The 27200-nt window shown below is 38.7% G+C and overlaps 1 protein-coding gene across 4 annotated transcripts in view; it reads left to right on the top strand.

Moving 5' to 3' along the window:
* The first annotated feature begins 233 nt into the window (after window positions 1–233).
* Esyt2 (extended synaptotagmin-like protein 2) overlaps window positions 234–27200 on the top strand; it is a 106546-nt gene continuing 79579 nt past the window's right edge. For 2 of the 4 annotated variants that reach the window (XM_073980336.1, XM_073980386.1), the window contains exon 1: window positions 265–706. The gene's annotated coding sequence lies outside the window, so the exon portion shown is untranslated. Of the gene's footprint in view, window positions 707–27200 lie in introns of all 4 variants that reach the window. The other 2 variants (XM_073980369.1, XM_073980358.1) reach the window with 2 other exon arrangements.

Consider the following 27200-nt stretch of genomic DNA (forward strand, 5'->3'; position numbering starts at 1 on the left):
AAACTTTCAAAACATAAACAAAACGTAAATTACCGCAAAAAGCTTTTCTATAAAAAATAAAATGCGCCAAAAATATTAATAAAAGCTCTCTCTCTCCCCATTTCTCACACTCTCTTGCAGACTACTTACTCAAGGACCAGAAATGGATGGAAAACTTTTAAGGGTTGGAGAAAAACTAATGGCATGGAAACGTTGGGGGGTTATTGTTGTTGCTGTTGAAAAGGATATGGGTCATCATTTCATCAACAATCTCGAGTGGCAAACAGTTGTCTGTGGTAAGTCGAACGAAACGCAACAAATTAACGGTACTTAGCTAAGTTGTCTGTCAGTGTCGGATGCGTGGTGCGTTTTATTATTCTTTTGTGATTTTTCAATTGCAAAGAAAACACATAAAAATTAATTTTTGAATCAAGAGTGAATGTTCCCAAAATTATTTAAATTTTGAAATCACCTGGAAAAGGTTTTTTTTAAATTTAAAGTGAAATAGTTTGAGGGAAAATAGTGCAAGGATATACGCATTGAGTATATCTCATATAAAATATAAAAATATCCTCTAAAGTGCTAAGCACCAGCAGCGAATTTCTTTGTCCTCCACCATACTCGTATAAGCCCCAAGGGAGTCTGAAACCATAAAAATAGATCTCAAATATTTAAGAAGATTAAACTGCGGATGCCGGATTTCTTAAAACTGTGTAAAATTTCTAAGGTAAGTTGCCTATGTCTTGGCAGATTAGATTTTCATATCTTTATTGTTTTTTGTTTTTTTTTTTTTTTATCCTTTAGTTTTCATCAATTTATGAGAGTGTGTGTGTGTTGTTGCATGAATATAGGCAGTTGACATTGACAGCAATATGCTTCATTTTAAATGTTGATGCTGCTGTGTCGTTGTTGTTGGTTTTGTAACTCATTGCTCTGGGCAATTAAAGTGGTGATAAATATAGAAGAGGTGAAAGAGGGATCAAAGGGAGCTCCTATATACAGATGATGCATCTATAAAAAGAAAAGGTAGCTGGTTTAATTTGTAAAAATATTTTCTATAATTCTAAAAAAACTCCTCATATAGCATAGAACACACCATTAAAGGGTTAAAGTTGCATTCCCATGAAACTAGGGACTGGTAGTCTTATCTTTTAAGCAATAGAAGTGGAAAATTCAAAAGGCCCCTATTGTAGTGGTAAACAAGATAAAAAAATGTTTCGGTAATAAAGCAGCACGATTATACAGAAGAGCCTTCTGATTATGGGAAGCCTCTGAGCGCTACAAATATACGGAAAAATCGAAGGGGCTATTCGTAAGCCGCCTTCCGAAAGGGATGTGAATTGCCAATGTAAAAAAATCAATTTGCGCTGCAAGGACAGGAATGGGCGTTTCCCTAGCCAACTTCTGAAGCACCACAAATGTGTTTTTGGAAGCAAATCCTTGCAAAGTCGCCACGCAATTAAAGGTTGAGATTTCTGAAATATTCCAATCGGAACCCTCTCCCTTATGCTATAAATATAACTATCGTCTTGTGTTATTGTAAAAGAAGACCTTTTGTTGTCTTTGCAAAAAATTGGGGCCTTCTATGAAGACTTGTTGTTTCCTATAAGACGATTGTTTAGGTGAGGGAGGGGAAATCCATAGGCTTCGATAACTCGGTAAAGGAATGATGAGCAGTGGGGGTGAAAAGAACAAGAAAATAAAACACAAGCAGTATCAGTTTAAATATTAAATAATATGCTGGTTTATTGGTGTATTTCTTTTCTATTCAACAACAAAGATTACCTTGTAATCTGGGGTGGCGACAGAGGCCGGTTAGTATTAACGCGAGACGGTTGGTTAATACGCGAAGTTAACTATTCAACGGTTGATCGACTAGTGAACGCAGAGGTTCTTGCAATCGCAGAGGATTGGAGCGATCGCAGAGGATCTGAGTCGATTTATACTACTACATTTACATATTCCAATGAGAGAAAACTCAACAACCATCGCTCGTTAGCATCAACACACTACAGTCTCCGCATAGGGAACTTGCTGAGGTGATGCACGATGATGTCAATCAGCATCCGTGATCGACTGAGCTCGGGAAGTTGAGTTGGAATGTATCAAACCTAAACAACGATCCTATGCTTTCCTATAATGGACGACAGGTCTTCTTATAGAAGCCACATGGATTTTCATAGAAGGCCTCAGTTCTTTGCATAGACTGCAAATATGGAGGATCACCGTTCTTTTTATATACCGTATCTTTATAGAAGACCACAGCACTTCTTATAACGGACCACAGATGTTTTGTATACCCTCAGCATTTATGCTAACGAGGGTATATACACTTTCATACGGGCAAAATAAGCCTCATCGAAATAATGGTTTTAGACCCCAAGTATGTTTGGACGAAATCCGTTTCAGACAATTTGAAGTTGATTTAGCCATGCCGTCCGTCTGTCTGCCTGGCTGGCTGGTGGGCACGATAGCTCTCGAAAGGATAAAATTTGGCTTTCGCAATATGTTGTGGAAGCTTAGTTTAAGTTCGCAGATGGGTTATATAGGTTCACTCCTTCAGGTACCTCCCCCACAAAAGTTCGAAAATGTTCGGAAAATTTGTGCCCACCATATCTCTTGAAGCGAGTAAGCGATTTGGTCCATACTGTGCACATCGTGAAATTTCTATTATACTTCTATGAGGCCATATCGGTTTACTCCTTCGGGTACCTCCCACACAAAATTTTGGAAAAGTTCAGTTTAGGACCTGCTTTCGAATCGCTTTTTGTTGTAACACCTTGTATTTACTGTCCCCTATACGATGGTACAAGTTTCATCAGGGGCAAGTTCATACTTCCTGAGAAAATAGCCTGAAAGGTGCAAAGACCCCCTATGACACCGTGTGTAGTGGTTAGAGCGCAAGATAACTCTCAAACGAATCTGTCGATTCGATCCAAAAATTTGGCTTTCCTAATGTTTTATCCAAACTTAGCTTAATTTCGAAGATAAGCCATATCGGTCCACTCCATCAAGTACCTCCCCCATAAATGTTCAAAAATGTTCGGAAAATTGTGCGCACAATAACTCTTGAAGGGCGTGACCGATTTGGTGCATACTTTACACCTCCTAATATATCTACCAGAACATGGACTATATTTGGCCACTCCTTCGGGTACCTCCCACACAAAATTTCGGATAAGTTCACTTTAAGACCTGTAGTGGAATTCTCTAACTCATTCTTTGAGTTACCGACGAAAATCGGTAACTTTAAAACGCAAAATTTTGAATGAAACGTTCAAATAAAAGTTGACAACACAGTTGCTATCGGTAGAACTTTACGACTACTTTTTATTGGTCGTTAACTTACCGAATAATATCGTTAATTACCGAAATTATAAGCATTTTAATTTTACCGATTTTTGTCGGTAATTCCAAAAAATGTGTTCGAGAATCGCACTACTGCTCTCGAATCACTTTGATTTTTGTTGAAGCAACTTTCATTCGCTGTCTCAATTACGACGGTGAACGATTATGGACATCCCCTGAGAAAATATCCCAAAAACTATAAAACCCCCTATGGCACCATCTGTAGTGGCTGGAGAGCACGATAACTCTCGAACTTAACAACCGATTTGATCCAAATTTTCGCCTTCGTTATATTTTGTCCAAACTTAGTGTCTTTTCGAAGATCCTTTGGAAATATATACCGATGCTGTTCGTTGTGGTGCTGTTTCCAGCGCTGTTTGGACAATTCCATGCTTCCTGGCATACTAGTCCAAAAGTTATACGATGATAAAATGACTAGTGAGCGCGATATCTATCGAAATAATATGACTCCCAAAATAAAATCCACATCCATAATGGACTATGCGGTCCATTCCTTCAAGAACCTCCTCCGCAACACTTTTGAACTCTAATCCTAATCTACATTTTTTGTCTGCAAGTTTAAATGCCCGTGGCCCTTTTTGGGCACAAAATACATTCGATCTGTCCGTAGATGAAAGATTCAATTCATATAGGCTGAGGGTATATCTCTGTCGGCCAAGCCGACTGATACTTTCAGGTGTTCCCATAGAAAACCGCAACTTTGACTTAAAAAAGCCCACAGCTTTTATTAAAGAAAAACATAGATCTTCTCGTAGAATAGGATGGCCACAGGACTACATGTACAAGACCACATGTCTTATCATTTAGTACAACAGGTCTTCTTATAGATGGCCACACGTCTTCCACAGTTCACTTATAGAAGTTCAGTTCAACTTATAGAAGGCCACAGGTATTTTTATAGAAAACCCCAGGCCTTGATGTAGAGGACCACAGTTTTTATACCCTCCACCATAGTATGGATTGTATATTAAGTTTGTCATTCCGTTTGTAACACATCGAACTAATCATTTGCGACCCAATAAAGTATATATATTCTTGATCAGGATAAAATTCTAAGGCGATCTAGCCATGTCCGTCTGTTGTAATCACTCTAGCGTCCGCAATAATTGAGATAGAGTGCTGAAATTTTGCACCCGTGGGTCTTTTTTCCATAGGCAGGTCAAGTTCGAAGATGGGCTATATCGGTCCACTCTTTGGTATAGCCCCCATATAACGGTACCTCCGGATTTGAGGTATTTTGACGTTCTTCGCCACATTTGCAGACCGAATTAGCTATAATTTGGCACTTAGGGTTCCTAGTGATCAACAAACTTACATCCCAAAGGATATGGGCATAGGTCCATGTTTTTGTATAGTCCCCATATAACGGTACCGATTTTCGGTATTTTGAGAATTTTAGCCACAATTTTTAACCGAACTATCTGCAATTTGACATTTGAGGTTCTCAGTGGTCATGAAACATCTCCACGAAACATCGTCAACATAGGTCCATGTTTTGGTATAGACCCCATATATCGGTACCTCCCGATTTTCGGTATTTTGAGAATTTTAGCTAAAATTTTTAACCGAACTAGGTGTAATTTGCCATTTGAGGTTCTCAGTGGTCATGAAACATCTTCACTAAACATCGTCAACATAGGTCCATGTTTTGGTATAGCCCCCATATAACGGTACCTCCCGATTTTCGGTATTTTGAGAATTTTAGCCACAGTTTTTAACCGAACTATCTGCAATTTGACATTTGAAGTTCTCAGTGGTCATAAAACATCTCCAACGAAACATCGTCTACATAGGTCCACGTTTTGGTATAGCCCTCATATAACGGTATCTCCCGATTTTCCGTATTTTGAGAATTTTAGCTGCAATTTTTAACCGAACTAACTGTAATGATCGGTATTTTGAGAATTTTAGCTACAATGTTGTCTATTCAAAAATAATCGTCAATATAGGTCCATGTTTTGGTATATTCCCCCATATAACTGTACCTCCCGATTTTCGGGAATTTTCAGTGGTCATGAAATTTCTTCACTAAAATTCGTCAACATTGGTCCATTTTTGAGGATCTACATTGTTTTGATGAAACTACCCTCAATTTGACTCTTGAAGTTCCCTGCAGCTTTAAAACTTTTCCGCCAACAAAATTTAAAGATAAGATAAGAAAATACCCCTCAGTAATGTTGGCGACATTTCCTGAGTATTTCAGCCATGTAAAACTTCTCTACAAGTGGTGTCTTAAGACACACCGTTCGGACTCGGCGATAAACTGTAGGTCCCATTTCATTGAGATAATATGAATCGGGGTGCACTCATTGATATGAGAGAAGTCTCCCTTGTCCCATCTGGGATGTTTGTGGAACAATTATTATAAAATTTAAAGATAGGTTGACTTTTTGATATAGCTCCGTTAGTGGTACCTTTCACCTAGCTGAACACATTTTTTTTAGATTAGATTAGATAACACTGTGCAACAAAATGGAGGTGAAAGTCTGGGGCACGGAAAATTCCTCTTGGAGAAGAAAGGCCTTGGTGAATATATTATGAACCCCGAAGGACAGATCCGCCGTGAGTCGAACTTCCGCGTTATGGCGTGATGACATTTTTGTTAGAGACCCTGTGGGCCATCAGGAATTAGCGTTATATCTTTGTTCACTGTTGCTTAAATGCTCTACAAAAACAACAAACAAAGATATAATGCTAATTCATGATGACTTACTGGGTCTCTTGTAAAAACTTCATCACGCCATAACGCGGAAGTTCGACTCACGGCGCATCTGTCCTTCGGGGTTTTTAATATACACACACCAAGGGCTTTCATCTCCAAAAGGAAATATCTCTGCCCCAACATTTGTGTCACAGTGTAATTTAAGCAATAGTGGGAGGCAGTAGGAGTCTATCCATTGTCGAAAAGTTGTTCCACCTAAAATTGTGAAAGGACCCTAATTATTATATTTTATTTAAGACTATTTTATGGTGGAGGGTATAAAAAGTTCGGTCCGGCCGAACTTAACGACTTTTTACTTGTTTTTTATTCTTTTTGTAGAAGACCACAGATGCTCTTATAGAAGTCCACAGTTATTTTCATAGAAAAAATACAGATATTCTCATAGAAGATCACAAATCTAGTCATAGAAGAGCACATATCTTATAGAAAACCAATAAAATCCACAGGCCTTACAAGTCATAAACTTTATCTTAGAGAGGGATGACCACTAGGGATATCACAGAAAAGCACAGGGTTTTTCATAGAAGACCACAGTTCTACTCCTAAAATATTACAAATGTCATTCAAGAAGCCCACTGGTCTTCTTATAAATGAACACAAGTCATTTCATAGAAAACCATAAAACTTATTTTAGATCTTCATATGGAAAAACAGAGGACTTATCATAGAAACCTCAATTCTTCCTAAGAAGACCACATCTCTTTCTTTAGTAGAACACATGTCATCTAACTGAGAACCACATTTTAGGCCTCAATACTGACAAAAAATATTCTCTCGCACTAATTTAAAAGATATCGACGTGGATTGGCAAACAAAGTTCTCTTCAGATTTAGGCATGTCTGTCACTCTCGAAAGAATAAGGTAATATTTCTTCCAAATATATATCATATTCCTAGATATTGGTCTTGTCCTTCGTGCCCAAACTCCTTCACATACCTTCTGCACAAATCTGTTAAATACAGGATTTTTACCGCAGAATCAAAAGTAAAACCTCACCACTATCATGTTGTTTCCATAACATTATCTACATTATACTCTTATTTCATTTAATATTGTCCTTATTTTTTATCTATTTTAATTTTTTAGTTAACTTTTATTGCTCACTTTTGCATATCTCAATTCCAACTTACCCTAAAATCAATCATATCTCTTTAGTTTCCAACACAAGGAGAACAATTTGTTTATTCATATTCTTAATTATACACAATACTGACTGCTTTATCTCAAGAAAATGTAATTATGATGCAATCGGGTAGATTACACAATAATTCCACAGACGTCACTAATAACTTAGTTAGAATCCTTGCTAAGCAAAGAAAAGGGTTAAAAATCTGCCATATTAATTCGCAGAGTGTTATGAATAAGATTGACGAATTCAAATATCTCTTCGAAAACTCGGGAATTGATATAGTGTGCGTATCGGAAACCTGGCTCAGTTCTTCTATTCCTGACTCCTTAGTGAATCTAAAGGGATATTCTATATTTCGATCGGATAGAGAGCAACGTGGCGGGGGTGTTGCAATTTTAACCAAAAACAACATTAATGCTAGATTCCACACCAGATCCATAGTAGGCGATGAAATTGAGCATGTATTCATTGAAGTTAAATCGAACAATAGTAAAATGTTAATCGGTTGTATATATAGACCAAACAATAATATCGATCTTGCTAAACTTCATGACATTCTTGAAGTAGTAACGTTGGGCTATCACGAAGTAGTAATAACCGGTGACTTCAATTCTAACATACTCGTAGATTCCACTCTGTCTGACAATATGCTGTCGTTAGGACTACATACTGTGAATAATACCTTACCCACTCACTTCTCCCCAACCACAAACACACTCTTGGACCTATTCTTTGTAAACAATCAGAACAATATTCTTTTATACGGCCAGATCTCTGCGTCTTGTTTTTCCAAACATGACCTTATTTTCCTTACTTATAACTTCAATGTACCACAGCCTGAACAAACCTATTCATTTCGCAATTATAATAGATTGGACTACAGTGCCTTGGAAGAGAAATGGCTGTACATTAACTGGAATGAAATTTACAATTTAAACTCGGTTGACCAACAGTCAGATTTCATCCAGCAAAATATTCTTTTTCTTTATAATGAGACTGTCCCTATAAAAACAAAACGTGTCGATGGTACTAATAAGCCTTGGTTTAACTCAGATATCAAAACGTATATTGCCGATAGAGATAGAGCGTATAACCGGTGGAAACGTTACAAAACACTCGAACTCCATGACGAATTTCGTTCAGCCAGAAGTAGAGTTAACAAGCTTATAAATCTCGCTAAAACTGAATATTACACAACTAAATTCAATCAAGCAGTAGACACTAAAAGCAGGTGGAGAGTCATTAATGAAATTGGCGTTGGTAAGCCTAGAGCTGCCGTATCTAAACAGGACAATGCGGATGAGCTTAACAACATATTCATTAATACACCATTCATTCCGGCAAGTCCTTCATTTTACGACAATGCTGTAACTAGCGGAGACGAATCTAACGAAGGGGATTTTGAGTTTCGATGCGTCACCCATGATGAAGTCGTTAGAAGTTTTATAAAGGTTTAGTCTAATGCCATCGGTTCTGACGGTATTGATCCAAAATTCATTCGCATTCTACTGCCGCGACTTTTACCCTACCTCACATTTCTCTTCAACAGCATTTTGACCTCGAGCACTTTTCCAACACATTGGAAACACGCAAAAATCCTTCCTGTTCCAAAATCAAACTCTGAGTACCGTCCCATTGCAATTCTACCCTATTTATCGAAAATCTTCGAGAAACTAATTCACATTCAAATGTCAGAATACCTTCACCGGAACTCGATGTTATCTGCAGTGCAGTCGGGATTCCGAGCAGATCATAGCTGCATAAGCGCGTTATTGGAAGTATCTGAATCACTGAGGACTGATATTGACGAGAAAAAGGCATGCTTTCTCGTCCTTTTAGACCATTCAAAAGCGTTTGATACAGTCGATCACGATCAGCTTTATCTAAAGCTCCGGCGATTTTTCAATTTCTCCAACACATCGACAAATCTTATTAAGTCTTACTTGTCCAACCGCTCACAATCAGTGTACGCCCAAAACTCCATATCCAAACCTTTGCCTGTATGTAGGGGTGTCCCACAAGGATCAATTATTGGACCTCTACTTTTTAGTATTTATGCAAATGATCTACCCAAACAGCTGATTCACAGTAATGTGCATTTGTACGCCGATGACGTGCAAATCTTCTTAAGCACCACCTTAAACGATTTAGATAGATCCATTCATAAATTAAACGTTGATCTCGACAGAGTTTGTAAGTGGGCTAGTGCAAACGGTCTTCTTTTGAACCCTACTAAATCCAAATGTCTCATTATACAGAAGAAAATAACACTTCAATCCGAAAACATAAATATATTTGTGAACAAGCAAAAAATTGAAATAGTATCGCATGCAAAAAATCTTGGGGTAACTTTTAATTCCACACTTAATTGGTCAAACCATATTAATCAGGTTGTTGGCCAAACCTATTCAAAATTACGCTCTTTATGGCTAACGCACTCTTTCACCCCCTTTAACATGCGACGTTTATTGGCTAAAACATTTCTAGTACCTGGTCTTATATATGGCTGTGAACTTTATAGCAATTGTGATACCGATAGTAGGCAAAAACTCAATATATGCTTTAATAGTATTACTCGTTATGTTTTTGGACGGAGCAGAACCCAGCACATTTCCGAATACTCGCGCCTTCTTTATGGAATTAGTTTTAACTCTTTTCTACATACTAAAGCTATTTTGTATTTGCATAATATTATTTACAAGCGGAAACCACCATATCTGTTTAATAGACTACAATTTTCAAGATCTAAACGTGGAAAGAGGATAAATACTCTCAAACGCCGAAGCAAAGTATCGGATTGGCATTTTTTTATCGGAACCGTACGTCTCTGGAACACACTACCTTATGACCTACAAACTGTCAGCAATGTGTATATTTTTAAGAAAAAACTTTATATGTATTTTGTGATATCCTGATATTGTGATATTCCTGTGGTATCCTTTAGAATATAATTTTATTCGCATTATTTCTCTTGAAAATGACGCGAAAGTCCCTAAAAACGCTACACGCAAAAAAACGGCCTCTCTAACATATGTCCCAAACATATTTTCAGCAAACATATATATGTTAGCAACAGTCCCAAACTTATTCGCCTGCTAAGATGGTTAACAACAACAAAACAAGAAACACACGAGTTTGACGCATACATGCCACCAAAGCCCCCTTCTCGCTTCCACGTCTTCTATTATACAATACACACAACTCTTTATTATAAAACAGCATTCCACAGCCGCGAGAGCACTGTTATTACTCTCGTTGACAAACATCCTCTCTCCACCCATGAAAAAATGTTCTAACATAAAGAATATGTTTTACCCAAACATATCAAATTGAGATATGTTACAAAATGTTGCAAACATATATTTGTTTGGACCCAAACATATTATGTTTGGATCCAAACATATATTTATTTGCAACCGGTCCCAAACATATATTTGTTTGGATCCAAACATATTTCTAACATAAATTTTTCTGCGTGTAGGTTCTTACATCGGTAATTGGGACTCAAATATTGTTTTTTTTGCCTATATGAAGGTTTATACCTTTTAACATAGGCCACATAAAGACTTCAAAAAAATTATATTATTTCCTGTAAAAATGTTAAATATTTGGAGGAACGTTTTTACTTTTTGGGACAACACCAAAAGTTGTAGGCATTCTTTATAAAACGAGGGCTGCACGAAAACTATCTGGCCTAGGCAACACCGCGTGTTGCCAGATGCCATTTAAAAATTGTATTGGACAGTTTGACAGTTTTTAGGCTATATTTACTCAGGACAGTTTGTCTTACGACCATGAGTTGTGTTGTTTTCAGTGAATTGAAAAAATCACTTTGCAAAAAAATGGAATTTACTTGTGAACAGTTTCGTCCGATAATTTTTCACAAATTTCGACGTGGATAATCACGGCAAGAGTGCATCGATCATATTAAATATTTGTATGTTGATAAAGGGTCATCCTATAGCACTATTAAATACTGGTTCAATGAAATCAATCGTGGCCGACACTAGCCAAAAAACGAAGGTCGTTAGAGTCGCCCAAAAAAATTGAGCCGTGCGTGAACGGATAATGCAAGATCGCCATGTAATACACCGTGAGATAGAGGTATGCTTGGGCATTTCTTCCACCAACTAACATTTGATATTGCATGAACACCTGGCCGCCAAAATGGATTTTTCTCGTTAGATCCAGCAAAATTGGACAATCGCTAAAAAAGAGGCTCTTGTGGATTGGTGCATAGAAATTGTGAATAAAAACTATTGTTGTCCTTCAAACGACGTTTATAAGATCGTCACAGAGGACGAATCGTGGATAAATGCTTTGGATCCCGAAACAAAACAGAAATCGACCGTTAAGGTCTTCGAAAGCGAGCCAAATGGTCTCCTGTTTCTTCGGCAAAACTGACTGTGTGGCGACTATACGGCTTCAGAAATGTAGAACGGTTAATTCTGAGTATTACACTACAATTTGTTTTCACGAAGTCTCCTGAGAAATTCGAAAAAATGGATAAGAGAAGACGAATCATTCTGCATCATGACAATGCGAGCTCTCACACATCGGTTCAAACCAGCGCCTGTTTGACTGGACAAAACGTGGAATTGATGGGTCATCCGCCGTACAGCCCTGACTGGGGATCCAATGACCTTATTTGATTCCAGCATATCAAGAAAAAATGCATGGTCAACGATTTTCCTAGCCAGAATATGCTGTAAAAGAGTTCAAAAACTATGTTTTGGAGGTGTCTAAATCGGAATGAAAAAATGGATTCAACAATTGATTTTAGCGCATGAAAACGTGTATAAATCATGCTGGAGACTACTTTAGATAGTTATCGCTCAGTCCTCATACATCCCTAAATATGAAAGCCTGAACTTTTCTAAATGCTTGGACGATCCGATTCGACTACACCTTTTCCTATCGTTGTTATACCTCTATTGTAGCGTATGAAATAAGCTACGCTTGCATATTTCCTTTTTGTGTTATTTATGTTCCTCTACTTTGGGATTGAATTATACTATGGGGTGTTTCCATTGGCTGCTAACAAAATAAATCACTCTCATCACACAAGGCATTTCCAGTGATTTTATCACCAACACGGTCATAGTTTGACACCATTCGATGTCCATTTGCTAAACACACGTAAGCCTTTTTTCATTGGACACGTTTCTAATAGCAGAAATGGGATTAAACTGACTATAAAATTAGGATACCCACATGAAAACTAAAACTAACCCAACAATTGGTTAAACTTGTTGGCCAATGCGAATCTGGTCATTTCACCTTCACCAATAAATGTCAAACATGTTTGTCGTGTTGAATGGTAATTGCAGGAAGATAACAAACAAACAAAAAAATGTGTTTTCATGTCGCAACTGAACATTTTGTTAAATAAATATTTAATAAAACAAATGTTGATTCGATAACGATTGGGAATTATATAATGAACGGTTTATTCTGTTTTTTTTTATTATTAAATAAATGCTAAGGCCACAATTAATCAATTAGTGGTAGGAGGCAGCATTTGTTTAATCCTGTGATTACAACAAGGGTAGAGAAGTTCATTGACATTTCCACTTGTAATTGAATTGCTTTTGTTTGTTTGGCGAATGAGAAACGAAGGGAGGAGAAGATATAACAATATAAACAAGTGAAATGTTAGACGGTTGTCATGCCAATAATTGACTTTACAGGCGGAACTTGTTGGTTCTGATGTTTTGTATATCAATCAAGTCATAAGTTACCAAATGGTTTCATAGCATGAAAGGCAAAAGGGAACAGTATAGCACCCTTTCTATAAGAAGGGGTATATAAAAAGCACCCTTTCTTTCAGCAAGCGTCTATAGAAGCGCCCTTTTGTTTCAGAAGGGGTCTACAAAAGCATCCTTTCTTTGAGAAAAGGTTTACAAAAGCATCCTTTTTTGAGAAAAAGTCTATAGAAGCAACCTTTCTTTAAGAAGGGGTCTATAGAAGCCCCCTTACTTTGAGAATGGGTCTGTAGAAGCATCCTTTCTTTCACAAAGGGTCTACAAAACCACACTTTCTTTCATAAAGGGTCCCTAAAACCACACTTTCTTTCAGAAAGGGTCTATAGAAGCACCCTTTCTTTGAGATGAGGTCTACAGAAGAATCCTTTTTTCAGAAGGAGTCTATAGAAGCACCCTTTCTTTAAGAAGGTGTCTATAGAAGACCCCTTTCTTTAAGAAGGGGTCTATAAAACCACACTTTCTTTCAGAAAGGGTCTAAAGAAGCGCCCTTTCTTTGAGAAGGGGTCTACAAAAGCATCCTTTCTTTGAGAAAGGGTTTACAAAAGCATCCTTTCTTTGAGAAAGAGTCTATAGAAGCACCCTTTCTTTAAGAAGGGATCTAAAGAAGCCCCCTTTCTTTGAGAAGGGGTCTATAGAATCATCCTTTCTTTCAGAAAGGGGTCTAAAACCACACTTTCTTTCAGAAAGGGTCTATAGAAGCACCCTTTCTTTGAGATGAGGTCTACAGAAGAATCCTTTTTTCAGAAAGAGTCTATAGAAGCACCCTTTCTTTCAGAATGGGTATATAGAAAAATCCTTTCTTTCAGAACGGGCCTATAGAAGAATCCTTTCTTTCAGAACGCGTCTATAGAAGCACCCTTTCTTTCAGAACGGGTCTATAGAAGCTCCCTTTCCTTCAGAGAGGGTCTATAGAAGCACCCTTTCTTTCAGAACGGGTCTATAGAAAAATCCTTTCTTTCAGAAAGTGTCTATAGAAGCATTTTTTTAAGAAAGGGTCTATAGAAGCACCCTTTCTTTCAGTAAGGATATATAGCAGCACTCTTTCTTTCAGAACGGGTTTATAGAAGCACTTTATTTTCAGAGAGGATCTATAGAAAAATCCTTTATTCAGAAAATGTCTATAGAAGCATCCTTTTTTTAAAAAGGGATCTATAGAAGCATTCTTTTTTAAGAAAAGATCTATAGAAGCATTCTTTTTTTAAGAAAGGGTCTATAGAAGCACCCTTTCTTTCAGAAAGGGTCTAAAGAAGCACCCTTTATTTCAGAAAGGATCTATAGAAGCATTCTTTTTTTAAGAAAGGGTCTATAGAAGCACCCTTTCTTTCAGAAAGGGTCTAAAGAAGCACCCTTTCTTTCAGAAATGGTCTAAAGAAGCACCCTTTCTTTCAGAAATGGTCTAAAGAAGCACCCTTTCTTTCAGAAATGGTCTAAAGAAGCACCCTTTCTTTCAGAAATGGTCTAAAGAAGCACCCTTTCTTTCAGAAATGGTCTAAAGAAGCACCCTTTCTTTCAGAAATGGTCTAAAGAAGCACCCTTTCTTTCAGAAATGGTCTAAAGAAGCACCCTTTCTTTCAGAAATGGTCTAAAGAAGCACCCTTTCTTTCAGAAATGGTCTAAAGAAGCACCCTTTCTTTCAGAAATGGTCTAAAGAAGCACCCTTTCTTTCAGAAATGGTCTAAAGAAGCACCCTTTCTTTCAGAAATGGTCTAAAGAAGCACCCTTTCTTTCAGAAATGGTCTAAAGAAGCACCCTTTCTTTCAGAAATGGTCTAAAGAAGCACCCTTTCTTTCAGAAATGGTCTAAAGAAGCACCCTTTCTTTCAGAAATGGTCTAAAGAAGCACCCTTTCTTTCAGAAATGGTCTAAAGAAGCACCGTTTCTTTCAGAAATGGTCTAAAGAAGCACCCTTTCTTTCAGAAATGGTCTAAAGAAGCACCCTTTCTTTCAGAAATGGTCTAAAGAAGCACCCTTTCTTTCAGAAATGGTCTAAAGAAGCACCCTTTCTTTCAGAAATGGTCTAAAGAAGCACCCTTTTTTTCAGAAATGGTCTAAAGAAGCACCCTTTTTTTCAGAAATGGTCTAAAGAAGCACCCTTTCTTTCAGAAATGGTCTAAAGAAGCACCCTTTCTTTCAGAAATGGTCTAAAGAAGCACCCTTTCTTTCAGAAATGGTCTAAAGAAGCACCCTTTCTTTCAGAAATGGTCTAAAGAAGCACCCTTTCTTTCAGAAATGGTCTAAAGAAGCACCCTTTCTTTGAGAAATAGTCTAAAGAAGCACCCTTTCTTTGAGAAATGGTCTAAAGAAGCACCCTTTCTTTGAGAAATGGTCTAAAGAAGCACCCTTTCTTTGAGAAAGGGTCTAAAGAAGCACCCTTTCTTTGAGAAAGGGTCTAAAGAAGCACCCTTTCTTTGAGAAATGGTCTAAAGAAGCACCCTTTCTTTGAGAAAGGGTCTAAAAAAGCACCCTTTCTTTGAGAAAGGGTCTAAAGAAGCACCCTTTCTTTGAGAAAGGGTCTAAAGAAGCACCCTTTCTTTGAGAAAGGGTCTAAAAAAGCACCCTTTCTTTGAGAAAGGGTCTAAAGAAGCACCCTTTCTTTGAGAAAGGGTCTAAAGAAGCACCCTTTCTTTGAGAAAGGGTCTAAAGAAGCACACCCTTTCTTTGAGAAAGGGTCTAAAGAAGCACCCTTTCTTTGAGAAAGGGTCTAAAGAAGCACCCTTTCTTTGAGAAAGGGTCTAAAGAAGCACCCTTTCTTTGAGAAAGGGTCTAAAGAAGCACCCTTTCTTTGAGAAAGGGTCTAAAGAAGCACCCTTTCTTTGAGAAAGGGTCTAAAGAAGCACCCTTTCTTTGAGAAAGGGTCTAAAGAAGCACCCTTTCTTTGAGAAAGGGTCTAAAGAAGCACCCTTTCTTTGAGAAATGGTCAAAAGAAGCACCCTTTCTTTCAGAAATGGTCTAAAGAAGCACCCTTTCTTTGAGAAAGGGTCTAAAGAAGCACACCCTTTCTTTGAGAAAGGGTCTACAGAAGCACCCTTTCTTTGAGAAAGGGTCTACAGAAGCACCCTTTCTTTGAGAAAGGGTCTACAGAAGCACCCTTTCTTTGAGAAAGGGTCTACAGAAGCACCCTTTCTTTGAGAAAGGGTCTAAAGAAGCACACCCTTTCTTTGAGAAAGGGTCTAAAGAAGCACACCCTTTCTTTGAGAAAGGGTCTAAAGAAGCACACCCTTTCTTTGAGAAAGGGTCTAAAGAAGCACCCTTTCTTTGAGAAAGGGTCTAAAGAAGCACCCTTTCTTTGAGAAAGGGTCTAAAGAAGCACCCTTTCTTTGAGAAAGGGTCTTAAGAAGCACCCTTTCTTTGAGAAAGGGTCTAAAGAAGCACCCTTTCTTTGAGAAAGGGTCTAAAGAAGCACCCTTTCTTTGAGAAAGGGTCTAAAGAAGCACCCTTTCTTTGAGAAAGGGTCTAAAGAAGCACCCTTTCTTTGAGAAAGGGTCTAAAGAAGCACCCTTTCTTTGAGAAAGGGTCTAAAGAAGCACCCTTTCTTTGAGAAAGGGTCTAAAGAAGCACCCTTTCTTTGAGAAAGGGTCTAAAGAAGCACCCTTTCTTTGAGAAAGGGTCTAAAGAAGCACCCTTTCTTTGAGAAAGGGTCTAAAGAAGCACCCTTTCTTTGAGAAAGGGTCTAAAGAAGCACCCTTTCTTTGAGAAAGGGTCTAAAGAAGCACCCTTTCTTTGAGAAAGGGTCTAAAGAAGCACCCTTTCTTTGAGAAAGGGTCTAAAGAAGCACCCTTTCTTTGAGAAAGGGTCTAAAGAAGCACCCTTTCTTTGAGAAAGGGTCTAAAGAAGCACCCTTTCTTTGAGAAAGGGTCTAAAGAAGCACCCTTTCTTTGAGAAAGGGTCTAAAGAAGCACCCTTTCTTTGAGAAAGGGTCTAAAGAAGCACCCTTTCTTTGAGAAAGGGTCTAAAGAAGCACCCTTTCTTTGAGAAAGGGTCTAAAGAAGCACCCTTTCTTTGAGAAAGGGTCTAAAGAAGCACCCTTTCTTTGAGAAAGGGTCTAAAGAAGCACCCTTTCTTTGAGAAAGGGTCTAAAGAAGCACCCTTTCTTTGAGAAAGGGTCTAAAGAAGCACCCTTTCTTTGAGAAAGGGTCTAAAGAAGCACCCTTTCTTTGAGAAAGGGTCTAAAGAAGCACCCTTTCTTTGAGAAAGGGTCTAAAGAAGCACCCTTTCTTTGAGAAAGGGTCTAAAGAAGCACCCTTTCTTTGAGAAAGGGTCTAAAGAAGCACCCTTTCTTTGAGAAAGGGTCTAAAGAAGCACCCTTTCTTTGAGAAAGGTTCTAAAGAAGCACCCTTTCTTTGAGAAAGGGTCTAAAGAAGCACCCTTTCTTTGAGAAAGGGTCTAAAGAAGCACCCTTTCTTTGAGAAAGGGTCTAAAGAAGCACCCTTGCTTTGAGAAAGGGTCTAAAGAAGCACCCTTTCTTTGAGAAAGGGTCTAAAGAAGCACCCTTGCTTTGAGAAAGGGTCTAAAGAAGCACCCTTTCTTTGAGAAAGGGTCTAAAGAAGCACCCTTTCTTTGAGAAAGGGTCTAAAGAAGCACCCTTTCTTTGAGAAAGGGTCTAAAGAAGCACCCTTTCTTTGAGAAAGGGTCTAAAGAAGCACCCTTTCTTTGAGAAAGGGTCTAAAGAAGCACCCTTTCTTTGAGAAAGGGTCTAAAGAAGCACCCTTTCTTTGAGAAAGGGTCTAAAGAAGCACCCTTTCTTTGAGAAAGGGTCTAAAGAAGCACCCTTTCTTTGAGAAAGGGTCTAAAGAAGCACCCTTTCTTTGAGAAAGGGTCTAAAGAAGCACCCTTTCTTTGAGAAAGGGTCTAAAGAAGCACCCTTTCTTTGAGAAAGGGTCTAAAGAAGCACCCTTTCTTTGAGAAAGGGTCTAAAGAAGCACCCTTTCTTTGAGAAAGGGTCTAAAGAAGCACCCTTTCTTTGAGAAAGGGTCTAAAGAAGCACCCTTTCTTTGAGAAAGGGTCTAAAGAAGCACCCTTTCTTTGAGAAAGGGTCTAAAGAAGCACCCTTTCTTTGAGAAAGGGTCTAAAGAAGCACCCTTTCTTTGAGAAAGGGTCTAAAGAAGCACCCTTTCTTTGAGAAAGGGTCTAAAGAAGCACCCTTTCTTTGAGAAAGGGTCTAAAGAAGCACCCTTTCTTTGAGAAAGGGTCTAAAGAAGCACCCTTTCTTTGAGAAAGGGTCTAAAGAAGCACCCTTTCTTTGAGAAAGGGTCTAAAGAAGCACCCTTTCTTTGAGAAAGGGTCTAAAGAAGCACCCTTTCTTTGAGAAAGGGTCTAAAGAAGCACCCTTTCTTTGAGAAAGGGTCTAAAGAAGCACCCTTTCTTTGAGAAAGGGTCTAAAGAAGCACCCTTTCTTTGAGAAAGGGTCTAAAGAAGCACCCTTTCTTTGAGAAAGGGTCTAAAGAAGCACCCTTTCTTTGAGAAAGGGTCTAAAGAAGCACCCTTTCTTTGAGAAAGGGTCTAAAGAAGCACCCTTTCTTTGAGAAAGGGTCTAAAGAAGCACCCTTTCTTTGAGAAAGGGTCTAAAGAAGCACCCTTTCTTTGAGAAAGGGTCTAAAGAAGCACCCTTTCTTTGAGAAAGGGTCTAAAGAAGCACCCTTTCTTTGAGAAAGGGTCTAAAGAAGCACCCTTTCTTTGAGAAAGGGTCTAAAGAAGCACCCTTTCTTTGAGAAAGGGTCTAAAGAAGCACCCTTTCTTTGAGAAAGGGTCTAAAGAAGCACCCTTTCTTTGAGAAAGGGTCTAAAGAAGCACCCTTTCTTTGAGAAAGGGTCTAAAGAAGCACCCTTTCTTTGAGAAAGGGTCTAAAGAAGCACCCTTTCTTTGAGAAAGGGTCTAAAGAAGCACCCTTTCTTTGAGAAAGGGTCTAAAGAAGCACCCTTTCTTTGAGAAAGGGTCTAAAGAAGCACCCTTTCTTTGAGAAAGGGTCTAAAGAAGCACCCTTTCTTTGAGAAAGGGTCTAAAGAAGCACCCTTTCTTTGAGAAAGGGTCTAAAGAAGCACCCTTTCTTTGAGAAAGGGTCTAAAGAAGCACCCTTTCTTTGAGAAAGGGTCTAAAGAAGCACCCTTTCTTTGAGAAAGGGTCTAAAGAAGCAACCTTTCTTTGAGAAAGGGTCTAAAGAAGCACCCTTTCTTTGAGAAAGGGTCTAAAGAAGCACCCTTTCTTTGAGAAAGGGTCTAAAGAAGCACCCTTTCTTTGAGAAAGGGTCTAAAGAAGCACCCTTTCTTTGAGAAAGGGTCTAAAGAAGCACCCTTTCTTTGAGAAAGGGTCTAAAGAAGCACCCTTTCTTTGAGAAAGGGTCTAAAGAAGCACCCTTTCTTTGAGAAAGGGTCTAAAGAAGCACCCTTTCTTTGAGAAAGGGTCTAAAGAAGCACCCTTTCTTTGAGAAAGGGTCTAAAGAAGCGCCCTTTCTTTGAGAAAGGGTCTAAAGAAGCGCCCTTTCTTTGAGAAAGGGTCTAAAGAAGCACCCTTTCTTTGAGAAAGGGTCTAAAGAAGCACCCTTTCTTTGAGAAAGGGTCTAAAGAAGCGCCCTTTCTTTGAGAAAGGGTCTAAAGAAGCACCCTTTCTTTGAGATAGGGTCTAAAGAAGCACCCTTTCTTTCAGAAAGGGTCTAAAGAAGCGCCCTTTCTTTGAGAAGGGATCTACAAAAGCACCCTTTCTTTGAGAAGGGGTCTATGAAACCACACTTTCTATCAGAAAGGGTCTATAGAAGCGCCCTTTCTATCAGCAGGGGTCTATAGAAGCCCACTTTTTTTAAGAAGGGGTCTAAAGAAGCGCGCTTTCTTTGAGAAGGGGTCTGAAAAAGCATCCTTTCTTTTAGAAAGGGTCTATGAAACCACACTTTCTATCAGAAAGGGTCTATAGAAGCGCCTTTTCTATCAGGAAGGGTCTGTAGAAGCGTTTTTTCTTTGAGAAGGGGTCTACAAAAGCATCCTTTCTTTGACAAAGGGTCTATAGAAGCACCCTTTTTTCAGAACGGTTCTATAGAAGAATCCTTTCATTCAGAAAGGGTCTACCGAAGCATCCTTTCTTTTAGAAGGGGGTCTACAAAAGCATCCTTTCTTTGAGAAAGGGTTCATAGAAGCACCCTTTCTTTTAGAAAGGGTCTATAGAAACACCCTTTCTTTCAGAGAGGGTTAACAGAAGCGCCCTTTCTATAAGCAAGGGTCTATAGAAGCGTTCTTCCTTTGAGAAGGGGTATACAAAAGCATCCTTTCTTTGAGAAAGGGTCTATAGAAGCACCCTTTCGTTCATAAAGTGTCAATGGAAGCACCCTTTTTTCAGGAAGGGTCTATAGAAACACCCTTTCTTTTGGAAAGGGTCTATAGAAACACCCTTTCTTTCAGAGAGGTTATATAGAAGAGCCCTTCCTTTGGGAAGGGGTATACAAAAGCATCCTTTCTTTAAAAAAAGGGTCTATAGAAACACCCTTTCTTTTAGAAAGGGTCTATAGAAACACCCTTTCTTTAAGAAGGGGTCAATAGAAGCTCCCTTTCATTGAGAAGGGTTCTGTAGAAGCATCATTTCTTTCAGAAAGGGTCTATAAAACCACACTTCTATAGTAGCACTCTTTCTCTCAGAAAGGTTTATATAAGCAACATTTTTTAAGAAACGTTCTATAGAAGCGCCCCTTTTTGCAAATGGAAGACCTATCCTATAGCATAGACCTCTTTTATGCTATAGAAGAGTTCTATTCTCTGCTATAGAAGAGAAGTCCTAGAAGTTCTATATTCTAGAATAAGTCTCTTCTATGATGTAGAAAATGTATCTTCTATGTTGTCACATCATTCCTATAAATTTTAGCAAATTGGCCATGATATTATTTTCGAAATATCGATGCAATTTCAAGGACCAATTTATGTATATGCCACAATCTTTCCTCCTTTGCCTGTTCCTTACGGTAGGTCAAATAATATTTAAATAACAATATACTCCCTAAAATTACCTTAAAACTTCTCTACCTACTACCCTTGAGGTCAAGTATCAGCATCCTTATCAACTCAATGAACAACCCATTAAGGACAATATGCTTTATTCGATTCTTGTTCGGTAAAAAGTTAAACTTTTATATTTTTAATTAAGAGACAAAAAGTCTCATAAAATGAATGACATTCCAGGGATGCTGTGTGAATGAAAGCATATAAGTAAAACAAATAGGAATACCCATACATGTACAAATAATATAAATTAATTTTCAAGCACCCAGTTAATATGGTGTAATACCTGAACGAGGAAGGTGTTATGAGGATGGGAAAAATAAACATCAACATTTTCGATGCCCATGCCGTTTACACTAGCGTAGCACACACTTTCTATGGAATGAAAATTTCAATAAATCTTTGGAATGGGGTTCTCATTAGTTAGTTGTTTTTATTTTGTCATCTTTTGAAACTTCTTCTCATATAGAGCCATTCATTTCCCCATATTAAGCAGTTATCCTCCTATCTGAAAAAACCAATCTTTGCCTTTGCTTCCCACCTCATCATGAGTTCCATGGTAGTTATCAGCAGTAATAACCTTGAATAACGTTTCAACGCAAACTTTTTTCACACAACACATTAAAACTTTTGTATGCGTATCCATTACAACACGTTGACGTGTGTGAAGACACATCCAAACAAAGCCAAGTGCAAAAAATCAACGTTGTCAAGGGATAATGAGAGTAACCACTTTCACTTGCCTTGGCCACATCGCCATCATCATTATTATCTTGTCATTTGCGATAATGATCATTGTCGTCGATTGTCATCTGGCCACTGGCAAAGTGGATTTTGGTGGGGCCCGGTTAATGAATGAATGCATATTTAATGTACAACTGTGGATAAAATATATACTACACAGGCGTATAAATGTATGTAAAATGCAAGGATATAAATAAGTACAGTATAATATTGATTATTGCAAGGTGATTTGATGTACGAATTATTTGTAGGAAAACAATAAGAAAAAGTTCTAAGAATCGCTTTTTTCTAAAAAGGGTCTTTAGAAGTAGCTTCCTTTCTACTTGGAAGAATCCTTAAAAACCCACTTTCTATATGAAAGGATCGTCAGGAGCATAAGAGGCCTATAATATAACCTATAACAAAATGTACTTAACAGGGTATTTTTAATAAGAAAGGGTTCTTGTAGGCTCCGATTCTATGAGAAAGGATTCTGTGAACCCCCTTTCTATAAAAAAGGGACCATAGCGTTACACTCTCTAATAAAAGTTCACTTTCTATACAAAGGTTCCTTAGCAGTACCCCTTCTCGAAAAAGGGATTTTTAGGAGCCCCCTTTCTATTAGAAGGGATACTTAGGAGCACCCTTTCTATTAGAAGGGGTACTTAGGAATACCCTTCCTATAAAAAAGAGTACCTAAGAGTACATTTTTGATAAAAAAGGGGGTTTTCTAAAAGAAACGTTTCTTAAAATAACGGTTTTTATGAGAAAGGGTCCATATCAGTTCCCTTTCTATAAGAAATACCATTTCTATAAAAAAAGGGTGCTTGGACGTACCCTACCCATGGTAGCACCAACTCTATAAGAAATGTTCCTAAGATGCGCCCTTTGTATAAAAATTCCCTCTAGAAGCACCCTTTGTATAATAAAAGATCCTTAGAAGCATCCTTTGTATAAGAAAAGGTCCTTATAATCACCATTTGTAAAAAAGGTTCTTCGAAGCACCCTTTGTATAAGAAACAGTCCTTAGAAGTACAATTTGTATAAGAAACGGACCTTAGAAGCACCCTTTGTATCAGAAAAGGTCCTTAGAAGCACCCTTTGTATACAAAGGTCCTTCGAAACACCCTTTGTATAAGAAACGGTCCTTAAAAGTACCATTTGTATAAGAAACGGTCATTAGAAGCACCATTTGTATAAGAAAAGGTCCTCCGAAGCACCCTTTGTATAAGAAACGGCCCTTAGAAGCACCCTTTGTATCAGAAAAGGTCCTTTCTTTGGGAAAGGGTCTTAGGTAGCACCCATTCTCAAAGACAGCGTGTTAGGAAGAAAAGGTCCTTAGAAGCACTCTTTGTATAAGAAAAGGTGTCTAGAAGTACCCTTGGTATAAAAAGGTCATTAGAAGCACCCTTTGTATAAGAAAGGGTCTTAGGAAGCACCCTTTGTATAAGAAAGGGCCTTAGGAAGCACCCTTTGTATAAGAAAGGGTCTTAGGAAGCACCCTTTGTATAAGAAAGTGTCTTAGGAAGCACCCTTTGTATAAGAAAGGGTCTTAGGAAGCACCCTTTGTAAAAGAAAGGGTCTTAGGAAGCACCCTTTGTATAAGAAAGGGTCTTAGGAAGCACCCTTTGTAAAAGAAAGGGTCTTAGGAAGCACCCTTTGTATAAGAAAGGGTCTTAGGAAGTACCCTTTGTATAAGAAAGGGTCTTAGGAAGCACCCTTTGTATAAGAAAGGGTCTTAGGAAGCACCCTTAGTATAAGAAAGGGTCTTAGGAAGCACCCTTTGTATAAGAAAGGGTCTTAGGAAGCACCCTTTGTATAAGAAAGTGTCTTAGGAAGCACCCTTTGTATAAGAAAGGGTCTTAGGAAGCACCCTTTGTATAAGGAAGTGTCTTAGGAAGCACCCTTTGTATAAGAAAGGGTCTTAGGAAGCACCCTTTGTATAAGAAAGGGTCTTAGGAAGCACCCTTTGTATAAGAAATGGTCTTTGGAAGCACCCTTTGTATAAGAAAGGGTCTTAGGAAGCACCCTTTGTATAAGACAGGCTCTTAGGAAGCACCCTTTGTATAAGAAAGGGTCTTAGGAAGCACCCTTTGTAAAAGAAAGGGTCTTAGGAAGCACCCTTTGTATAAGAAAGGGTCTTAGGAAGCACCCTTTGTATAAGAAAGGGTCTTAGGAAGCACCCTTTGTATAAGAAAGGGTCTTAGGAAGCACCCTTTGTATAAGAAAGGGTCTTAGGAAGCACCCTTTGTATAAGAAAGGGTCTTAGGAAGCACCCTTTGTATAAGAAAGGGTCTTAGGAAGCACCCTTTGTATAAGAAAGGGTCTTAGGAAGCACCCTTTGTATAAGAAAGGGTCTTAGGAAGCACCCTTTGTATAAGAAAGGGTCTTAGGAAGCACCCTTTGTATAAGAAAGGGTCTTAGGAAGCACCCTTTGTATAAGAAAGGGTCTTAGGAAGTACCCTTTGTATAAGAAAGGGTCTTAGGAAGCACCCTTTGTATCAGAAAAGGTCCTTAGAAGCACCCTTTGTATAAAAAGGTCCTTCGAAACACCCCTTGTATAAGAAACGGTCCTTAGAAGTACCATTTGTATAAGAAACGGTCATTAGAAGCACCATTTGTATAAGAAAAGGTCCTCCGAAGCTCCCTTTGTATAAGAAACGGCCCTTAGAAGCACCCTTTGTATCAGAAAAGGTCCTTTCTTTGGGAAAGGGTCTTAGGTAGCACTCAAAGAAAGCGTGTTAGGAAGAAAAGGTCCTTAGAAGCACTCTTTGTATAAGAAAAGGTGCCTAGAAGTACCCTTGGTATAAAAAGGTCATTAGAAGCACCCTTTGTATAAGAAAGGGTCTTAGGAAGCACCCTTTGTATAAGAAAGGGTCTTAGGAAGCACCCTTTGTATAAGAAAGGGTCTTAGGAAGCACCCTTTGTATAAGAAAGGGTCTTAGGAAGCACCCTTTGTATAAGAAAGGGTCTTAGGAAGCACCCTTTGTATAAGAAAGGGTCTCAGCAAGCACCCTTTGTATAAGAAATGGTCTCAGCAAGCACCCTTTGTATAAGAAAGGGTCTCAGCAAGCACCCTTTGTATAAGAAAGGGTCTCAGCAAGCACCCTTTGTATAAGAAAGGGTCTCAGCAAGCACCCTTTGTATAAGAAAGGGTCTTAGGAAGCACCCTTTGTATAAGAAAGGGCCTTAGGAAGCACCCTTTGTATAAAAAAGGGCCTTAGGAAGCACCCTTTGTATAAGAAAGGGTCTTAGGAAGCACCCTTTGTATAAGAAAGGGTCTGAGGAAGCACACTTTGTATAAGAAAGGGTCTTAGGAAGCACCCTTTGTAAAAGAAAGTGTCTTAGGAAGCACCCTTTGTATAAGAAAGGGTCTTAGGAAGCACACTTTGTATAAGAAAGGGTCTTAGGAAGCACCCTTTGTATAAGAAAGGGTCTTAGGAAGCACCCTTTGTAAAAGAAAGTGTCTTAGGAAGCACCCTTTGTATAAGAAAGGGTCTTAGGAAGCACCCTTTGTATAAGAAAGGGTCTTAGGAAGCACCCTTTGTATAAGAAAGGGTCTTAGGAAGCACCCTTTGTAAAAGAAAGTGTCTTAGGAAGCACCCTTTGTATAAGAAAGGGTCTTAGGAAGCACCCTTTGTATAAGAAAGGGTCTTAGGAAGCACCCTTTGTATAAGAAAGGGTCTTAGGAAGCACCCTTTGTATAAGAAAGGGTCTTAGGAAGCACCCTTTGTAAAAGAAAGTGTCTTAGGAAGCACCCTTTGTATAAGAAAGGATCTTAGGAAGCACCCTTTGTATAAGAAAGGGTCTTAGGAAGCACCCTTTGTATAAGAAAGGGTCTTAGGAAGCACCCTTTGTAAAAGAAAGTGTCTTAGGAAGCACCCTTTGTATAAGAAAGGGTCTTAGGAAGCACCCTTTGTATAAGAAAGGGTCTTAGGAAGCACCCTTTGTATAAGAAAGGGTCTTAGGAAGCACCCTTTGTAAAAGAAAGTGTCTTAGGAAGCACCCTTTGTATAAGAAAGGGTCTTAGGAAGCACCCTTTGTATAAGAAAGGGTCTTAGGAAGCACCCTTTGTATAAGAAAGGGTCTTAGGAAGCACCCTTTGTAAAAGAAAGTGTCTTAGGAAGCACCCTTTGTATAAGAAAGGGTCTTAGGAAGCACCCTTTGTATAAGAAAGGGTCTTAGGAAGCACCCTTTGTATAAGAAAGGGTCTTAGGAAGCACCCTTTATATAAGAAAGGGTCTTAGGAAGCACCCTTTGTATAAGAAAGTGTCTTAGGAAGCACCCTTTGTATAAGAAAGGGTCTGAGGAAGCACACTTTGTATAAGAAAGGGTCTTAGGAAGCACCCTTTGTAAAAGAAAGTGTCTTAGGAAGCACCCTTTGTATAAGAAAGGGTCTTAGGAAGCACCCTTTGTATAAGAAAGGGTCTTAGGAACCCTTTGTATAAGAAAGGGTCTTAGGAAGCACCCTTTGTATAAGAAAGGGTCCTAGGAAGCACCCTTTGTATAAGAAAGGTTCATAGGAACCCTTTGTATAAGAAAGGGTCTTAGGAAGCACCCTTTGTATAAGAAAGGGTCTTAGGAAGCACCCTTTGTATAAGAAAGGGTCTTAGGAAGCACCCTTTGTATAAGAAAGGGTCTTAGGAAGCACCCTTTGTATAAGAAAGGGTCTTAGGAAGCACCCTTTGTATAAGAAAGGGTCTTAGGAAGCACCCTTTGTATAAGAAAGGGTCTTAGGAAGCACCCTTTGTATAAGAAAGGGACTTAGGAAGCACCCTTTGTAAAAGAAAGGGTCTTAGGAAGCACCCTTTGTAAAAGAAAGGGTCTTAGGAAGCACCCTTTGTATAAGAAAGGGTCTTAGGAAGCACCCTTTGTATAAGAAAGGGTCTTAGGAAGCACCCTTTGTATAAGAAAGGGTCTTAGGAATCACCCTTTGTATAAGAAAGGGTCTTAGGAAGCACCCTTTGTATAAGAAAGGGTCTTAGGAAGCACCCTTTGTATAAGAAAGGGTCTTAGAAACACCCTTTGTAAAAGAAAGGGTCTTAGGAAGCACCATTTGTATAAGAAAGGGTCTTAGGAAGCACCCTTTGTCTAAGAAAGGGTCTTAGGTAGCACCCTTTGTATAAGAAAGGGTCTTAGGAAGCACCCTTTGTGTAAGAAAGGGTCTTAGGAAGCACCCTTTTGTATAAGGAAAGGTCTTAGGAAGCACCCTTTGTATAAGAAAGGGTCTTAGGAAGCATTCTTTGTATAAGAAAGGGTCTTAGGAAGCACCCATTCTCAAAGAAAGGGTCTTAGGAAGCACCCATTCTCAAAGAAAGGGTCTTAGGAAGCACCCATTCTCAAAGAAAGGGTCTTAGGAAGCACCCATTCTCAAAGAAAGGGTCTTAGGAAGCACCCATTCTCAAAGAAAGGGTCTTAGGAAGCACCCATTCTCAAAGAAAGGGTTAAGGAAGCACCCATTCTCAAAGAAAGGGTCTTAGGAAGCAGCCATTCTCAAAGAAAGGGTTAAGGAAGCACCCATTCTCAAAGAAAGGGTCTTAG

The sequence above is a fragment of the Musca autumnalis genome, unplaced genomic scaffold (assembly GCF_047663935.1).
Source record: "Musca autumnalis isolate F117 unplaced genomic scaffold, ASM4766393v1 scaffold_1, whole genome shotgun sequence".
NCBI classification, from domain to species: Eukaryota; Metazoa; Arthropoda; class Insecta; order Diptera; family Muscidae; genus Musca; species Musca autumnalis.